Source organism: Canis aureus, chromosome 10 (assembly GCF_053574225.1).
Source record: "Canis aureus isolate CA01 chromosome 10, VMU_Caureus_v.1.0, whole genome shotgun sequence".
Classification (NCBI taxonomy): domain Eukaryota; kingdom Metazoa; phylum Chordata; class Mammalia; order Carnivora; family Canidae; genus Canis; species Canis aureus.
Genome location: NC_135620.1, coordinates 65,468,101 through 65,486,964, shown reverse-complemented (window position 1 = coordinate 65,486,964; position 18,864 = coordinate 65,468,101). Strand labels below are relative to the sequence as shown.

The following is an 18,864-nucleotide window of genomic DNA, read 5'->3' as shown; positions in this document are numbered from 1 at the left end:
TCACATGCAGGAGCCTGGCCAGGTGATCAAGCAGGGACTCCAGGACTGGATCCTGCCTGCCAAGGGCCTCCTGGTAGATCTCAATGACCATCTGCCCAACATTACTCTCCCGTTGGTCCAAACCTACCATGTGACTCCATCCCCAAAGCCTCACCTTCCAACCTGCATTACAATTCCTAACTGTGGACCAGACAATTTGCTGGGCCTGTAAAAGACCTATGAGCTGACGTTCAGAAAGTGAGATTATGTGTCACCCCAACGAAGGCATTTGCATCCTTTCTTTCTTTCAGCAACGAGGATAGTGGTTCTGAAAGTGTAGAAGATGAATATGATTACACTATAGCTCTCTGCAGATATATTATTGATGGAAGAAAGTCTTTGGAAAGGAAGACCTTAGTGTTGAACTAGAGATGCCTATGACACGAAAATGGCTATTCCCTTTTAGTTGCTGCATAAGTTAGGGCATCTTGAAACTATTCTTAAAGGATCATTTAACCTCAGAATCAAAATTTAGCACTCAAAAACCTCTAAACAAACAGCTGAGATGAAATTACTGCAACATGTTTACCAGTGAAGGATTTGAGGTCAACTGTGGAGTAGAAATGGATGCATCACGATGAACAGGAGTGGGGCTCTGGCCACACCATTTAGAGGTGTTACCGGATGGACAGGACCGACTGAGACTGTCTTTACACATGCTATCTCATCATCTTTGGGCTCCTCTCTTTCCCCTGTTTTGATGATCTGGCCAACACACCCATTTGGCTTGGAATACTCAGCCTAACTCTGGTTGGAGAAAACTTGAATTCCTGTTTTCTTTCCCGAGAACACACAGCTATGAAGCGACTGGGTTAGCTCTGTCTGATTCCCAAACCCATGATTTTAAGCTCTGTGCTTTACCCCCGTTTACTTCAACTAAATCCCATGGATTTCTGTGTAACTCCTATCATTTCTGTTCTCTAGGAAATGGTGAACTATTCCAAGCTCCTGTAGGAAGGAGTGATCAGGATCCTTTGTCAGGATGATTCATGTCTCTCTCTGCCACTTCTAATGAAAATGAAAATAGAAGTGGGAAAAATCAGAAAAAAACATCACTAAATGTGATGTTGACACAGCTCTCAAACAGTTTCTTAGAACTGTCACCTGGAGTTTTCTCACTGTGCAAGACAGTCTCCAGGGTGGTTTCTCAGTTCAAGATCTCTTGGGACTCCTGCCCGACCCCAACTCTTTCTACTCAGATTCCTTCCTGACAGTACCAGAACTTTTAGTAACGCTTGATTGAGAAAGTTTGAGATGGTGCTTAATACTGTTGTCTTTATTTTATTTTTTTAAAGATTTTATTTATTTATTCCTGAGACACACACACACACACACAGAGAGAGAGAGAGAGAGAGAGAGAAGCAGAGACACAGGCAGAAGGAGAAACAGGTTCCATGCAGGGAGCCTGATGTGGGACTCGATCCCTGGTCTCCAGGATCATGCCCTGGGCCAAAGGCAGGCTCTAAACCACTGAGCCACCCAGGGATCCCAATACTGTTGTCTTTAACACCCTCCAAGACTTAGCTTTGAATCTCTGCTTCCAGGTGTGTTACACAGAGTGAGTATGTAACCTCTCTGAGACTCCGTTTCCTCGTCTGTAAAGTGAGGACACCACCCTTCAAAGGGAATTGAACTTCAATGAGATAATGTGCCCCAGGAGTTACAGAGAGGTTATACATTTGACTAACTTGACTTAGGCCGCAAAGCCTGTAAGTGGTGGACTGAGCATCCACACCCAACTGATCTGGCTCTAGAGGCTCCCTTATAACCATCTTGCTATGCAGTGGGATGAGGGATATAATGGGTCAATCTGCAAGCCCAGTGGGAGGACACAGGAAAGACCTTTAGCCCAGGCCAAGAGGGGAGGGGTCAGGGAAACATTTTAGGGCTGATGACATCCGAGCCAGAAGCTGTAGGAGTTAACCAAGGAAAGGGAGGTGGGTTGGTGGTGGGAAGGTGGGATGTAGGACGGTGTGGATGGAACGAAAGATAATGTTTAAACAGAAGGAGCAGTATGTACAAAGGCCAGAAGATAAGAGAGACGATGGCACGCTGGATTGCTAATCACAGGTGGGCTAATCAACGTGATAGAAACATTGCCATGCAGGTGCCTTCCGTGCCAGGGTTACTGCATGGAACACTCCTCTTCTGTGCAGAGGATCCTGGGCTCTACGGTGCATGGCCTGCAGCCCGCGTGGCTGCCTGTGTTGCCTTACATGCTCTTTGTGATTTTGATGTGATTACGAGCTCCCTGAGGGCAGGACCCAGTTCCTTCTGTTAGTTCCTTCTCCAGAACAAAGCACATGCCAAGATCTCAAACATACCGGGTATGATCTGGTGGTATCATTTTATCTGTGAATGACTCAGGAAAGCTGCCCTGTTATTAACAGAAATCATCAATTAGTACATTCTCTAGGGATCCAGAGACATGGTGTGGTGGCCAAATTTACTTTTATCCTCGGGGAACACCAAAACCACATGGTTTGTGTGGACAGTCAGTATTGGCATGGACTCATGAAGCAGGCAACTGACAGGCACTGCCCAGAGTAAATTCAGAGAAGGAGCCTTGCTTTCCAGTGGGATGGGCAGGCGTTGCTATTCTGGGCCAGTGTAAATAATGCCCATGTAAATAAAGCTCTGTCACGAAGCAGATTGTTCAAGCCACCAGGGGAATGGTTATTGTCTATCCTCATTAGAACCAGGACCCTGAATGTGGCCTGATGTGACCATTTTTTGTGTTCATATCCAGAAATGTAACCTTTAGATTTTTTGCCTTTTTTTTTTTTAAGGAAAAATATGTGGGTTAATGATTTCACTGCATTCGATAGGCATCAATTTTCTCGCTGCAAATTTTAGGATAATAGGAAATTTCTTCTCTTTACAAAAGACCATAACAAAATGGGTGAATGGCATCACTCCTAGAAAGGATAGTGTGCCAGCCCCAAATCAAGGCATAAACACCAAGTTGGGAGGCCTTCTGAGGTGACCCTGCTCATTGGTTTCATTACTGAGATTTTGGTTTTGTAGTAAATATGCATGAAGGATGTCATGACTATATTTTTGTAGATGCTCTTCAAAAGTCCTCTTTTGCTTTTGACTGGAGAGTAGCTATAATTTGTGGTGCTGGTGGTAATCATTCGCATAGCTTAAATTTTCTTTTTTTTTTTTTACTTTTTATTTGGAAGAATTTCAAACTTCCAGAAATAGAGCGAAGAACACTGTTACAGCCTATACCCAGGTTCATCTAATGTTAACATTTTTCACTATTTGTTTTATATGTCTATCTATATAAACTATAAATTTTTTATGACCAAGTTAAGAGTAAGTTGCATGTCTTATTCATTTCTTAGGAAGAAAGATATTGTCTTCTATGAGCATAGTACAGCTATCAGCCCCAATCAGTTTAACAATGACACAATATGTTTATCCAGTGTATGGTCTATATTTCGATCATCAGTCGATACCAGAACGTCCTTTCCAGCAGCATCTCCTCTGGTACAGGTCCAGCTGGTAATGCATTTTGTTATCATGTCTCTAGTTTTCCTCTCATCGGAAACAGTTCCTCATCCTTTGTTTGGATGTTTTACCATGCTGAGATTTGGGGAGAATTCAATTTGTTTGCTATTTGTAAATTAGAAAATTTTTCATTTGGGATACATTTGATGTTTCCTCCCAGTTAGATTCACGTAATTCATCTTCCACTGGATGAGTGACTTTTAAAAGAGACTCTGTCACATATGTAGTCATCTAATGGGTCACCTGGTCCCAAACTGGTTGTCTTTGCGAGCCATGTGCCCCAAGTCTGGAGCCTGAGTTATGGATGGACTCAGCTCTGCTGTTGACTCATTGTGCCATCCTGGGCTACTTATCCTTCTGGGCCTCAGTTTCCCCATTTGTAAAAGGAAGAGATGGACTTAGATGACCTATCATAGCCCTCTGGATTAGACAATGTATGATTTTTTTTTTATGAACCCGTGATAACAGACGGTTGTGTTCAGAGGCAGTTAATGCCTTTATTAAATGTGAAAATAATAATAGAAACTCGCTTAGTTGCCTAGAACTTTGGAGAGCTTGGTCTGGATTTGCAAGCAAAGCTGAAACTTTAAACTAGAAAAGTCCATTGTATCTTGATTAGTGAGGGGGAAGATTATGTCTTGGCCTGGGCACAAAATGCTGCTTATCTCATGCAGATAAACTGACACATTAACACTGAGGTTCCAAGATGCTCACATATTTCAAAACATATACCTAGGATCTAAAGCCTTCCTTCTGGCTGATAACAAGATTCCTGTAATAACATGCATTTAGGGTATTTTCCAAATACCCAAAGGCACGCATGACTTTAAAGAACACATGTGTATTTCATTGCAGTAACCCACTTTTGTGCTTAATTAAATTCCATTTGGCAGAAGTGGCAATTTGAATTCGATACACTATTATCGCATCACATTACCAATACGCCTTTCAGGCTCCAACCCTGGACACCCCTGATACGGAGCACTCAGCAACAGAAAGAAGGAGTCTGTGAAGTTGCCAAAAGGCAGGCTGAGCATTCCCAAGGGCAGCCCCAAAGACCAAGAAGAGGAACATGAGAGCTCATAGGAGGCGCAGGCTCATGGTGCCTTGGAAGGCTGCTCAAGTACTCCTTGTCCCATTGGGGAGCTCTTTATTTAATACTAGCGAATGGCAAAAGACCCTTTCCAACATTTGTGCGTGGGCACTCAATTGGGCTCTCAGGCATCTGTGTTGGAAGCGATGTCTCAGGCAGGGACACCGAGCTGTGGCAGGATGGAAAGCATTCCCACGGAAGGCAGCCCTGGAGAAAAGGAAGCAACGGGGAGCCACTTAGGGAGGGGAGACCCTCTGTTCAAAATCTGACTTTAAAAAAAAAAAAAACCTGACTTTAATTCTTCTTACTAACATGACCTTGGGCAACTTACGTTGTCTCTTTGAGCCCCCTTAGTCTGCAAAATGGACTTTATTTTAAAGTAGGTAGGCAGGACGAGTCTTGCTACTTCTGTTTTGTAATGGGAGAAATGGAGGCCCGTAGAGTTTTAAGGTCATTCAACTGGTGAAGTCCTAGGAGGGATTTGAACTTGTGATTTTTCACTAGTCCATTCATGTTTTTCTCCCTTGCAGATCTGTCTGTTGGAAGATGCTTATACCACTGAGCTGGTTTCAAAAGGTTGGTTTTTTCATAAATGTAGTTTAAAAAATTAGAATAGTTTTACATTTACAGAAAAGTCATGAAAATTGCAGAGTTTTATATACTCCTCATGCAGTTGGCCTGATGGATGACATCACTATGAATACTCATCGCAACTGAGAAACCAATTCTGTGTTACTATAAACTAAACTCTATGTTTATTTTGCTCTCGCTAGGTTTTCCCCGAATGTCCTCATTCTTTTCTAGATCCCATCCAGGATCCCACATTACGTTGAATTGTCATGACTCTTCTGCTTCCTCTGGTGTGTGATCATTTCTCAGACCTCCCTGTTTTTTCATGACCTTGACAGTTTCGAGGAGTCCTGCTTAGGTAGTATATCCCTCATCTGTCTGATGTTTTCCTCATAGTTAAACTGGGATTTTGGGGAGGAAATGTTTTCTGCCCCCAGAAACATTTCTGTTATTCATTCCTGTCACCCTCAACTGGGATCAATCTTGTGATTTTTATCTTAGCAAGCACAGAACGCAACTCTAAGGTAAGAGCCTGTGGCCAGTCCTGGACTACCTAGAGGATTCCCTCATATGCTACTTAATTACATCTTTGGGTTGACTTTCTTTTCGTTTTGCATATATTTCATCACCAGATTGCTCTGGCTGAAATCCTCTGTGATGGTTACCTTTCTTACTGAAATTCCACAAAGTGACTCAGATAAATTTGCTAAATTATTTACAGGGTTTAAACGTAAGTTCCATTTTTCCATTAGATTCTGGAATTCCCTTTTCTGTGCAGCTTTCCTTGGCCCTCCTGTTTGTTTCTTCTCTATATTTTAGACCTTTAAACTCTTTCTTACAGTGTGTATAGGGTCCACGCTAGGTTAAAGACTATATGCATATGATAACTACCTGGATAGGTTAGCACAGTTCATTTGGCATGTCTTGTCCCCCAGAAGTACCAAAGCCCATCTCAGATGTTATGTCAAACTTTGATCAGCATGTACATTTAATTTTATTTCAACTACAAGTATATACTGTTTCAGAAAACAGAGGAAAACCAAGCAGTATCAAAGCATGATTTTGTGTTGGTTGGAACACACATAGTGCTTTGCCTCATGAGTGTATGAGAGGACAATCAGAATGGTAAAAATTCTCAAAGGATACTGAAGAGCGATCAAGGAAAGGTATAATTTAATTCCAGCAGGGTGCCACCAAAGTTTGCCATCCAGATATATTTGTACATATAATCTACAAATGAATGTGGGTAATAGCTATCCTATTGAAGAGCAGGGAGGGGGTGGTTTGATGGTTGCTGTTTTTGTTTTTAAGGATTTATTTATTTATTTTAGAGAGAGAAAGAAATAGAGAAGGAGAGAGAGAGAGAGCTGAGCAAGGGGCAAGGCAGAGGGAAAGGGAAAGAAAGAAGCAGACTCCCTGCTGAGCAGAGAGCCCACCTTGGGTCTCTGGGCTTGGGTCTCATGACCCTGAGATCAGGACCTGAGCTGAAACCAAGAGTCAGATATTTAACTAACCTAGGTGCCCCCTGAAGAGCAGGTTTCTTAAGGATAGACTTTGAATAACCCATCTTTGCATTCTTTTTTTTTTTTTTCATCTTTGTATTCCTTATGGCAGTTAGCCCAGTGCTTTGAACATAGTCAATGCCCATTTGATGGACATTTACGCCTACTCTTTTGCAGATACTGTGCTAATTACTGGCATGATAAGTAAATATAAGACATAGTCTCCGCTTTGAAGAGCTCACAGTCCAATGGGGTAGATGGATAAGTAATCAGATAACTAGGTTTCAGTGGGACCTGGGTTCTAATGAAAGAAAGACATGACTAGCTTTACCTGGAAAGATCCTGATGCTTCCAGGGGATGGAACCTCTATACTGGGTCTTGAAGTGTGAGTAGGAGATCTTGAGAAAAGGCACAGGAGTAATCCTTGTGAAGTAACAGTCTGTCTTGTTGAAAATGAGTCATCAAGTATTGTGGAAAGGATCGTGTCAGATGGAGAACATCAGACTGGTAGGTTGGGGCCAGGTTTTACCATGTTGATGAGTCAGGTACTTCATCCTGTAACATTCAAGGTTTATAAGCAAGAGGGGGAGTGACATGATGAGATCTGTATTTTAGGGAGATTACTTTGAGATGATCCTTCGGAGGCAGAAAGGAAACAGAGACACTGGTCAAGAGATTCTTCCATCAGTCCACTCGAGAGATGCTGTGGGTGTGAATTCACCATTAACCAGCGTTGGTTGCACCTACTTACTGTCTCGTTTGCTTGGTAAAACACCTAGCTCATGTTCTGCATCATAAATACATCAAATTATATAGTTCTGAATGACAAATATAAGTGAGGACAATAGGGAAGTGTCTACTTGAGATGCAAAGCAGGGGAGGGCCCAGGAAATGAGGTAAACAGTGTATGATGCCAGCCTCAGGAATCCAGAACGTGGCCCGCCAGAGCAGAACTGGTGCCCATCAGAATTTCAACTTCATATTTGCATTTCCCCTTCCTTTGCTTCCCGATCCTCATTCCCCTTGTTGATGCTGCGGTCTGCAACATGCACAGACCCAAAGAGCTCACCTGAGGAATTATCTAATAACATCGTCATGCTTTTAGCCATCTACATTAACCTTATTTGACAAACCGTCAGGGTACAGAGACAAAGAGAGATCTTTATATTACAGGTTTAAATGTTAAGTCCTGTCATAAACTGTTGGGTTATACTTCACAGAAAGAAAAATACATTTGGTGAACAATGGAGTCAAGTTAAAACAAGAAAAAGATCATGTTCTGTTCTTTGGCAAATGTTTCTCTGCCAAGTATAGGAGTTCCACAGTTTTCAAGTCCACATCTAAGGCTAGAGGCTTAAAGGGCCAAGAGCTGAGTGCAGGGCCACCCTGGTAGACAAACAAAATTCATGGAGTTGGTGGCAGTCAGAAGGGGATGCGGTGGGTAATCACGTGGGTGGAACACGATTCAAAGAAGGCTTAGAATTAGCTCTCTTTGGAGTTGAACCCAGTATGACTGCTGGCTTCCAATCCTGTGTATGTGGCAGTGATAAGAAAAGCAAGAGGCATCAAAGCAGAACAGACTGGGGGGGGGGGGGGATGTGAGTTCAGGTTCAGCCTCCCAACCTAACCCCTGTGAGACCTGGACAAAGTCACTTCAGCCATCTGGGTGTTATTTTCTCCATCAGATGAGATGGAGATGGTTGGCTTAGATCATCTCTGAGTTCCCTTTCACTCTCACAAATCTTTTACTCCATGGTGTCTAATCTGCAAAACTTTACCAACAGCTTGTGTATAGAAGTGAGGGCTCGGTGTCCTTCTCTGTAAAACAGGAATAAGATGACCTACATCACAAACATGGTTTTAGGATGATGTTTCAAATGAGACTGGGAGTTAAAGTCATTGGCACTGAACTTAACAAATAGAAGATTCTCAGTAAATCCAAGTGTCCTTAATCAAGTCTCTCCCATCCATTAAAAATGTCTATTGACCATTTACTTTGTGTAAGGCAGTGTTCTAGAAGCTGGATTTGTAATAGTGAATAACATAATTGAATTCACTGCCTCCATGGAGCTTTCAATCAACAGGCTAATGAACGCCCACCAGCGTAGCATTTCTCCCCCTGCTTCCTCCTGGGCTCCCTCTTCCCCACCCCTCTTCACCTCACTTCCCCTCAGCTCCCGTTGCAACTCCTGGCTGACTAGAACCTAACCCCAGGAATGATAGCTCAAAGGCTGAAGGATGGGTATTGTGAGACTGAATATTTTTACTCCATGGCTAGGGTTTAGGAAGGGGCGTGGAGAACTGAACACGAATGGTGACAAGAGTAGGAACAGAGATCATCAAAGTAAGTGGATACCAGCTCTGTGCTTCAGGATTCTCCACATCTAAGAATGTTGACAACACTAAACTGGTTACTTCTTTAGATGAAACACCTGGAAAGTCATACACACAGAAGAGTATACAAATATACAAATAATAATAATTATAATAACAATAATAATAATAAATCTTATGACCCTATAATCAACCAACATTCACTCAACATCATCTGGGGCAGGCCAGGTAAGGCGTTGGCCTCCTAGAGATGAATAATATTTCATTTCTGCCCTTAAGGAATTTGTGTTTTCCTCAGGGAGGCAGACATGAATCTCAGCGTACTGCGCTTAATGCTTTTATAGATGTATAAATACAAGAAGCTGTCCGAAGTAGAGCAAAATATATTTTTTAAAGATTTTATTTATTTATTTATTTTTTTGATTTTATTTATTTATTCATGAGAGACACAGAGAGAGAGAGAGAGAGAGAGAGAGAGAGAGGCAGAGACACAAGCTGAGGGAGAAGCAGGCTCCCTGCAAGGAACCCGATGTGGGACTCGATCCCCGATCCCAGGATCACACCCTGGGCCAAAGGCAACCACTGAGCCACCCAGGCGTTCCTAGAGCAAAATATTTTTGATTTCATTGTTTTGACATTGCCATTTTAATCCTACTGAGGTAAAACAAAAAGTTCTTCTGCAGTTAAAGAATTTAAAAATATTACTTTTATTTTTACATAATGAAATCACAGCTCAGTATTACACATAGAGATGGTCAACATGAAGCAATATTGATAATAGCAAAGATACATGTATTTAAACTTATTGATTAAAAATTGATAAAAGATTAAATTACCTTAATGAGGTCATATCTTCAGAATATTCTGAATGTTAAAAAAAATGGTGAAATAACCTCAGCAACTGCAACAACAGCAACAGCAACAACAGATTGCAATGGCAGAAGGTATAATTTGTAAAATTTAATACAGGAGGAAAAAAACTGGATAAATTAAGAAATATCTCTATTGTGATGCATGTGGAAAAGACCCTGGGGAAAATGTGTCTAGTGTTGCTGTGCTAGAAGAATACTGATGAAGTAATTCAAAAGGTGGAGTGGTATGTCTCTCGAAAACACGTTTTGGAGGACAATATATCAATGGCGAAGTCTACTAAAGGTGAACTTTGTGGATCAGAGAAGAGTGGAATAGGTGAATAACAGTTCCGGAGGGGCAGCCGAAAGTACCTAGCACATGCACTATCTCTCTAATAGGTCAATAAAAACTCTGCACTGTGCACACAATTTTATCCAATTCTTTTTTTAATTTTAATTCCAGTATAGTTACCATACAGTGTTACATTAGTTTCCGGTGTATAATATAGGGATTCAACAATTCTGTACATGACTCAGTGCTTGCTTATCATGGCAAGTGTCCTCTTAATACCCTTCACCTATTTCACCCACCCATCTCGACACCCACCTCCCCTCTGGTGACCATCAGTTTATTCTCTGTAGTTAAGTCTGTTTCTTGATTTGTCTCTCTTTTTCCTTCATTTGTTTTGTTTCTTAAATTCCACATTTATGAGTGAAGTCATATAGTATTTGTCTTTTGGTGACGGATTTACTTTGCTTAGAATTATACTCTCTAGATCCATCAGCATCGTTGTAAATGGCAAGATTTTGTTCTTTTTATGGCTGAATAATATTCCATTATATATATCTCATATCTCCTTTATGCATTCATCTATCGATGGATGCTTGGGTTGCTTCCACAGTTTGGCTATTGAAAATAATGCTCCAATAAACAGAGGGGTGCATGCATCCTTTTGAATAAGTGTTTTTGTATTCTTAGGGTAAATACCCAGTAGAATGATTACTGGATCATGTGGTAAATCTATTTTTAATTTTTTAATTTAAATTTAATTTTTATTTTTAATTCTATCTTTAATTTTTCGAGGAACCTCTATACTGTCTTCCACAGTGGCTGCACCAGCTTGCATCCCCATCAATAGTGGACAATGGTTCCTTTTGCTCCACATCCTCGCCAATACTGGTTGTTTCTTGAGTTTTTTATTGTAGACATTCTGACAAGTGTGAGGTGGTATCTCATTGTGGTTTTGCTTTGCATTTCCCTGAGGATAAGTGATGTTGAACATCTTTTTATGTGTCTGTTGGCCATCTGTATGTCTTCGATGGGGAAATGTTTGTTCATGTCTTCTGCTTGTTTTTTTTAATTGGATTATTTGGGACATTTTTGGTGTTGAGTTGTATAAGTTCTTTATATATTTTGGATAGTAACCCTCTTGGATATGTCATTTACAAATATCTACTGCATTCAATAGGCTGTCTTTTCATTTTGTTGGTTATTTCCTTTGCTGAGCAGAAGTTTTTATTTTGATGTAGTCCTAATAATTTATTTTTGCTTGCTTTTGTTTCCCTTGCCTCAGGAGACATATATAATAGGAAGATGCTGCTATGAACAATGTCAGAGAAGCTACTGCTTGTTCTCTCCTCTAGAATTTTTATAGTTTTAGGTCTCACATTGAAGTTCTTAATCCATTTTGTTTATTTTTGTGTATGGTGTAAGAAAGTGGTCCAGTTTCATTGTTTTACATGTTGCTGTCCAGTTTCCCTCACATCATTTGTTGAAGAGACTGTTCAATTCACTTTTGTGGCCCCGAGAATAATGAATAGCACATTGCATACTCTGATTACTTGGTAAAGGCTTGCTGAGTGAATGAAGAATGAATAAACAAATGAGAATAGAAAGGATAATACAGCACTGACCCTCAAAGCGTCACTAATCCACCTTTCAACAATAATACCTCCTATCACTTTGTACTATAATGATCTATTTATATGGTTACTGCTCTCATTAGACAGTGACTTTCTGAAGGGCAGGGACAATGTTTTCCATGCATATGTTTATATCCAGGGCTTGTAACTTAGCAGGCATTCAGAGAATGTTTGCTAAATAAATGAATGACAAAATTTCGCATTAAGGATCAGGATTCTTAGTCTAAGAAAACTGAGTTGTTTTCTTCTTATTTCATCTTCATCATAATAGAAGTTTAGATGAAAGCCAGGGATATATGGTTTGGGGGCTTCTAACCCATGTGGAATCACAATCTGATTATGAAATATACTTTGCAAAGGGTAACACCTATACCATTTAGAGGAAAATATGCACTAAGATGATGTCTACTGAGGGCTCTCCCCAGAGCTGGATTTCACTCCACTATTTCCCTGGGGACCCCTGGCTCAGTTTGCTCTGTTCCTAGCACAGCTTTTGGCCTCAGCCTTGACAGCAGCTTGGAGGCAGATAGGAACATTATTTCATGAAGTAATTTAGATACGATTAGAAAAAAAAATCTCATCTTGGCACAAGCCCTGCAAGAGCTTGGGTTTAACCTGTTATTATGACATTGCAGGGACTAATAAGTAAGCTGCACACTGGAAAACTGCAGAAGCCCGGGAAGAAAGAACTCAAATTGCAATTTGCACACAAGCCACTCAACTGAAAATAAAAGGGCGCTCAAAGGAATAAAGCGTGCTAGTTAGTATTGAGTGCTCATTTCCACATATAATCACAGAGAAAGCACTTGAAGAATCCCCTCGTTGCTCTAATTTCCAGAAAGGATAGGTACTTGGAACTCCACAGTGATAAAACCTGTAGCCAGGGATGATTGCAAGTGCTTGATGTTAGACCAGAGGTTTGAGTGTCTGGACCTGGTTGATTATTCCAAGGCCCTGTTAGAGCTCCCATGTCTGGTTAGGTCTCCAAGATCCACTTCACTCCCTGGCCCTGGAAGGATGTGGGGATGAGGTGGAGGTGGGCAGGGAGGCAATCTGCTGATCTGACCCTGGAAAAGCTAGAACTTCAGGAGATGGGAGATAGAGAATCCAGTTTTGTGGTATTATAGACATGCAGGTCATTCAACTTCTCTAAGCCTGGTTTCTTCATCTGTAAATGGCGATCGAATGAGGAAACAGATGTAGAGCATGTGGGGCACAGGGCCAGGCACCCTGCAGATGCCCCAAGGCTGTAGTTCTGGAGAGCTGAGGCTCAGAGGGGGCAGGTCACCAACTCCAGGTCTCGAACACACTCCTCAGTCTATGTTCTAATCCTATTCCAACATCATTTTTTATGCTTATTTTTAAATAACTTAGTGAGGTGAAATTCACGAAACATAGAATTACCATGTTAACAGAACAAATCAGTGGCTTTTAGTACATTCACAATGTTGTGCAACCACTACCTCTGTCTAGTTTCAAAACCTTTTCATCACTCCCAGGTAAAACCCTGTACCCATTAAGCAGTCTCTCCTATTCTCTTCTTTCCCTAGCCCCTGGCAATGTGAGTCTGCATTGTAGCAAAGGAGTTACCTCTTCTGGGCATTTCATGCAAATGTAGTTATTCATGATGGGACTTTGTGTGTCTGGCTTCTTTTACTTAGCATATCTTAGAGATATCTTTCAAAAAAAAAATCTAGCCATCTATTTCTTTTTAATTTTTAAAATCGCATATAATAAATGCACTTATTCTAAGTATAAAGAGTTCTAACAAATGTAAGTACTTATGTAATCAAAATGTAGAACATTTCTTTCACCCCCAAATCTCTCTTTTTAAAATGAGTTTAAGTATTTTATATTTTTGATGCTATTGTAAATTTCTAATTGCTTGTCATCATTATATAGAAATATAATTATTCTTAAATATGAACCTGGTATCCTGCCACCATAGTAAATTTATTTCTTTGTTCTAGTAGTTTTTATATATATATATATATATATATATATATATATATATAGAGAGAGAGAGAGAGAGAGAGAGAGAGAGAGAGAGAGAGAGAAAGTCCTAAAACTTCTCTAGATAAACAATCATGGCTTCTGTAAATAAAAGAAAATGTGGGATGCCTGGGTGGCTCAGCATTTGGGTGCCGGCCTTCGTCTCAGGTCGTGATCCCAGGATCCGGATCGAGTCCTGCATCGGGCTCCGTGCAAGGAGCCTGCTTCTCCTTCAGCCTATGTCTCTGCCTCTCTCTCTCAGTCTGTGTCTCAAGAAAGAAAGAAAAGAAAGAAAGAAAGAAAGAAAGAAAGAAAGAAAGAAAGAAAGAAAGAAAGAAAGGTGACTTTTTTGTAATCCATAGAACTTTACTTCTTTTTCATGCCATATTGCTCTGGCTAGGACTATCAGCACATGAGACTGGAAGTATGAGCATGGACAGTCTGCCAAAATAAGTCTGGGAATGAAAACTAAGGTGTTTATCATGCTAGTGGCATAAGAGAAGCAAAAGGAAGCAGGAAAGGAGTGAGGTGGAGGGCAACAGAGTCAGAAATGCCTCCTGATGACTCTCATCAGCATAGACAGAAGACAAACTTGCAAAGACGTATCCTCAAGTCCCTACTCTTGTCTTTTTGGATCTACCCCAGACCAAGGCAGGACCTAGATAAGTGGATTCCTGCAAGGTTTTTTGAGCAGTTGTTAGGTACTTAGTCTCTGCCTCCCACACGTGTTGTTTCTAATTATAAAATCATCATGGCCACAATTTAGGAACATTTGCTGCCCAGGAATTGTGATTTATACCATGTGGTATGTGTTGCAGCTGAGAATCATAAACTGATTTACCAATGTGATAGAACCAAATCTACTCAAAGACTGGCAATTTTTACTGAGCTGGATGTCAGCCAGTTTTTTCACTCATAGGATTTTATTTTCCTCAGGCTTTAAGACATCCTCAAGAAGTTGAGAGTTTACCTGGACTTTTCGTGTAATTCATTTTTGTTCCTCATAGAGACACAAATAAGCAAATCCAATGATATTTATTTGTCTAGCTGAGGAACCTGAGGCTCAGAAAGACAAATGACTACCCAGGATCACACACAGAACAAGTAGCAGTGCTGGGACTGGAACCTAAGTCCACTCTCCAAACCTAGATATTTTCTTCAACCTGCTGTTGCTTCAGAGATGATGCAGAGACCCAGGCCCTACATCCAGCTTCACAAAACACTGGGAGTTGGGGATTGTATAGTGTCCCCCCCAAAAAATAGGGGGACTGTTACTCTAATGTGGGATGTGTTGATATCACACAACATAAACCATACTTTTCAACTGACTATTACGAATGGGTAAGATTTAGTCAAATTTTCACCCCAGCAAAAGAGAAGCTAGAAGGTGTTTATGAATTTTTCTGCTTTGACTATTTCTAAACTATCAAAGAAGAAATTAGGGAAGTATCAAGTCAGAAGAGATAAGACTTGAAGTAATTGGTGATATGAAAAGTGACTTTGAGAAAAGGAATGGCTGATTGGGTGATAGGAGTCTGATTATGTCTTCATATACTGAAGTTCTAAGGCATCTTTTGAGGGATGGAAATTATACTTAATAGTCAGCATATGAAATCATGTGCAGTTACTCAAGTACAACTGCTTTTCTGACCTTACCATTTTTTTCATGTTTTTTTCTCTCTTCCAGGAATTCCTTTTCTGCTATTAACCAGTGATAAACTCCTACTCATCCATCAAGACCAAGGTAAGATCATATGCTCAGGGAAGCTCTCAGGGGGCCTCAGAGAGTTCTCTGCTCTTCTGCTCTATAAGCCTTCCCTCTATCTTGTCCATATTCCTAAGAACTGAAGTACAATAATATCCAAGTGTATTTAAACTATTTGTATGTATCAACCACTTAACTCTATAGTTCTTGAGGCAGGAGACTGTGTCTTCTTATTCACTTCTTTACCCCAGGACCTATATAAATGCTAGCACAGAGTAGACTGTCAAAGGCTTTTGCAACAAACAAACAGTGAAAAAAACTTACAAAGCTGAAAAGTTCTTTTATTAAGCATACCTTATATAGCTCAGGAAAAACTCATACATGTTTGCATCTTGTCTCTAGATCTCCTAAAAGAAATCAATGTCAGCATTTAGTGAGGTTTCTCTGCTTACAGTCATGCTGTGGGAAGAGAACATTGCCACTGCTTGTAGAATTTATTGACATCCAAGATTACATGTTGCTTTTGGAATGCACACCATGAGGTAGAAAAAGAATGGCTAGGAAAATGTGAAAATGTGAACATGTTGGTAAAAAAAAAATATTTAACCTCTAAAATTATATTTGTATATATTTTTATTCAAATTAACTATCATAAATCACATACCTAAGTTACACATTCATCTAGATGACAACTTAGATCCAGATATAAAACTTGACTCTAACACCTGTTTCCTCTGAGCTCCTAAGCTTTTTTGAGCCTTGTTTGTTAAATGGAGGCAATGTATATTTTTGGAAAATGTAAATTATTTGTCATTAAAATGTTTTGATGTAAAGAGGCTAATTACCACTAAATCAATCCATAAATTCAACTCAATTCCAGTTGAAATTCCAATTCCAATTGAATTATTTTCAAGTTCATCTAGAAAAATATCAGGGTAGAGTGAGTCAAGAACACTTTGGAAAAGACAAATGATGGCATACCTACTGCAGATATATGAAAGCATGTTTACAAAGGTAGAATAATTTTTGTATATAATGGAATATTCCTCAGCCATTAGAAACGACAAATACCCACTATTTGCTTCGACGTGGAGGGACCTGGAGGGTATTGTGCTGAGTGAAATAAGTCAATCGGAAAAGGACAAACATTATATGGTCTCATTCATTTGGGGGATATAAAAATTAGTGAAAGGGAATAAAGGGAAAGGAGAGAAAATGAGTGAAAATATCAGTGAGGGTGACAAAACATGAGAGACACCTAACTCTGGGAAATGAACAAGGGGTAGTGGAAAAGGAGGTGGGCGGGGGGTTGGGGTGACTGGGTATGGGCACTGAAGGGGGGATGTTGCCTTGGTATCTCTACCACTCAGTGGGATGAGCACTGGGTGTTATGCTGTATGTTGACAAATTGAACTCCAATAATAAACAAACAAACAAACAAATAAATAAATAAATAAAAAACGAAGGTAGAATAATTTAAAAAGTGTTGGTACAAGGATAGGGTCAGACAGACTAAAAAAGAGATTTTAGTAAGAGAAAAATGAGATTTCAAATTAGGAATAAGAGCAGAGATTATTTAGTAAATGGATTAGCACAATTGGCTAGTCATTTGGGCAAATGGTAACTAGTACTATGTGTTGGGGATAGCTCTTCATATTTTATATCAATTAACATTTTAAATTTTCACAGGAATTCCACAAGTAGATACTATTATTCTCACCATTTTACAGAGGAGATGATTGAGACACAGACAAGCTAAGTAATTCATCTAAGATCATACAAAGAGTCTGGAGTAGAGCTGGAATTCAAACCCAGACAGTCTAGACTCTGGGTTCATGCTATGAACTATTATGTTTTACTGTCTCACATGTGGCCTCATGCCTTGTACCCAGATACATTTCAAATGGTTTGAAGTTTAAAAAGTACACTTAAAACCAAAATATGAAAAAAATCTTTCTATAATTTTGGGATGTGTAAGGCCTTTTTAAATGACATTAAAATCATAAATTATAAAAAAAAAAACAAGGATAGGTTTGACTATATAAATCTTAAAAATATTTTAGCAAAACCAAACCACACCAGCAAAACTACAAAATATTAAAAATTAAATCAACCAGACAACAGAAAAAATCCACAGAAAATTAACACCATCATATGACAAACTGGAACATATGTAAGCAATGCGGTCAAGTATTAATAGATCCATGAATACAGAAAGAGTTCAATGGAAGATTGATGAACTAACTCCTGGCACATCCATGCACTAGGGAAAATCACTGTTTTTAAAGACAACAGTGTAGACTGTCATTTATTGGAGTGGAAATATGTCTGTGATACATTAGTTAATGAATAGAAAATTATAAACTTACACTGTGACTATTTTGTGGGGAGAAAAAAGTATGTGGTTGCTTGCGTGTGTGTTAGTGTATGTGTATATAGGAAAAAGCATGAAGTGGTTAAATAAAAAATATCTCTGGGTGGTGTGCTTATAGATTATTTTACCTTCTCTTTTCTTTTTTGTTTTTAACTTTTATTGATTGTCAGAATCCCTTACAATATACATGTATTTCTTCAATTCTGAAGCGAACTACAATTTGAATTACACTTTTCCATAAAATTAGAAAGGGAATATTCCAAGAACATAATAAATTTACGTATTCCTAGATCACAGTGGTTTCTATGATGTTTTGGTGGAAAGCATATGGTTTAGAGAAACTAGCTTATAGTAGAAAGCCAGTGAGACCGTGTAAGTTACTAATTTCTACATTTAAATTGCAGTGTCCTCTGACAACATGACCCATATAATTTCTACTTTTGGGAATTTTTCTTGGCTTTATTTTTGCAGCTGAATATATGATCTGTATATGCAAACGTTCCATAGGGTCTTGGAATGAAGGAATATTCTGTTTCTTCTCCTGAATTCACTATGTATGTATTCACTTATTAACTTTATTACTCATATTTATTGCCTATATCCCTGGTTGGTTTTTATCTACTTGAATGGCTGAGGCTGGGGTGGTATTTTAGTCTCCGATAGTTGTGTTTCTGGACATTTTGCCTAGTATTTCTAATATATATATGCATTTTTATTCTTGAAATCTCTGTGTACTGTGCTTTTTGTCAATATGCAGGCATATTCCCTGTCCTATTTAAGGCCACTTGCTGAATATTCTCTTTTGTCTGAAATTTGTATTGTGAGTCCTAATTCTTTTTTGTTTGGACTTGCTAAAACATAAATATGCTTTTCCCTGTCTTTGTGTGTTTAATCTTTTAAAATAATTTAATACTTTGGGGTTAGAGGTGTCTCTTCCTGTTAGGTTTTGATTTCTAACCATTTC

At 39.5% G+C, this 18,864-nt stretch overlaps 1 long non-coding RNA gene across 1 annotated transcript in view; it reads left to right on the top strand.

Moving 5' to 3' along the window:
• Positions 1 to 18,454, top strand: part of LOC144322618 (uncharacterized) — a 44,901-nt gene extending 26,447 nt beyond the window's left edge. The window contains exons 2-3 of the long non-coding RNA XR_013388277.1: positions 15,509 to 15,565; positions 18,372 to 18,454. This is a non-coding gene — a long non-coding RNA (uncharacterized LOC144322618). The remainder of the gene's footprint in view (positions 1 to 15,508; positions 15,566 to 18,371) is intronic.
• Positions 18,455 to 18,864: the final 410 nt, after the last annotated feature.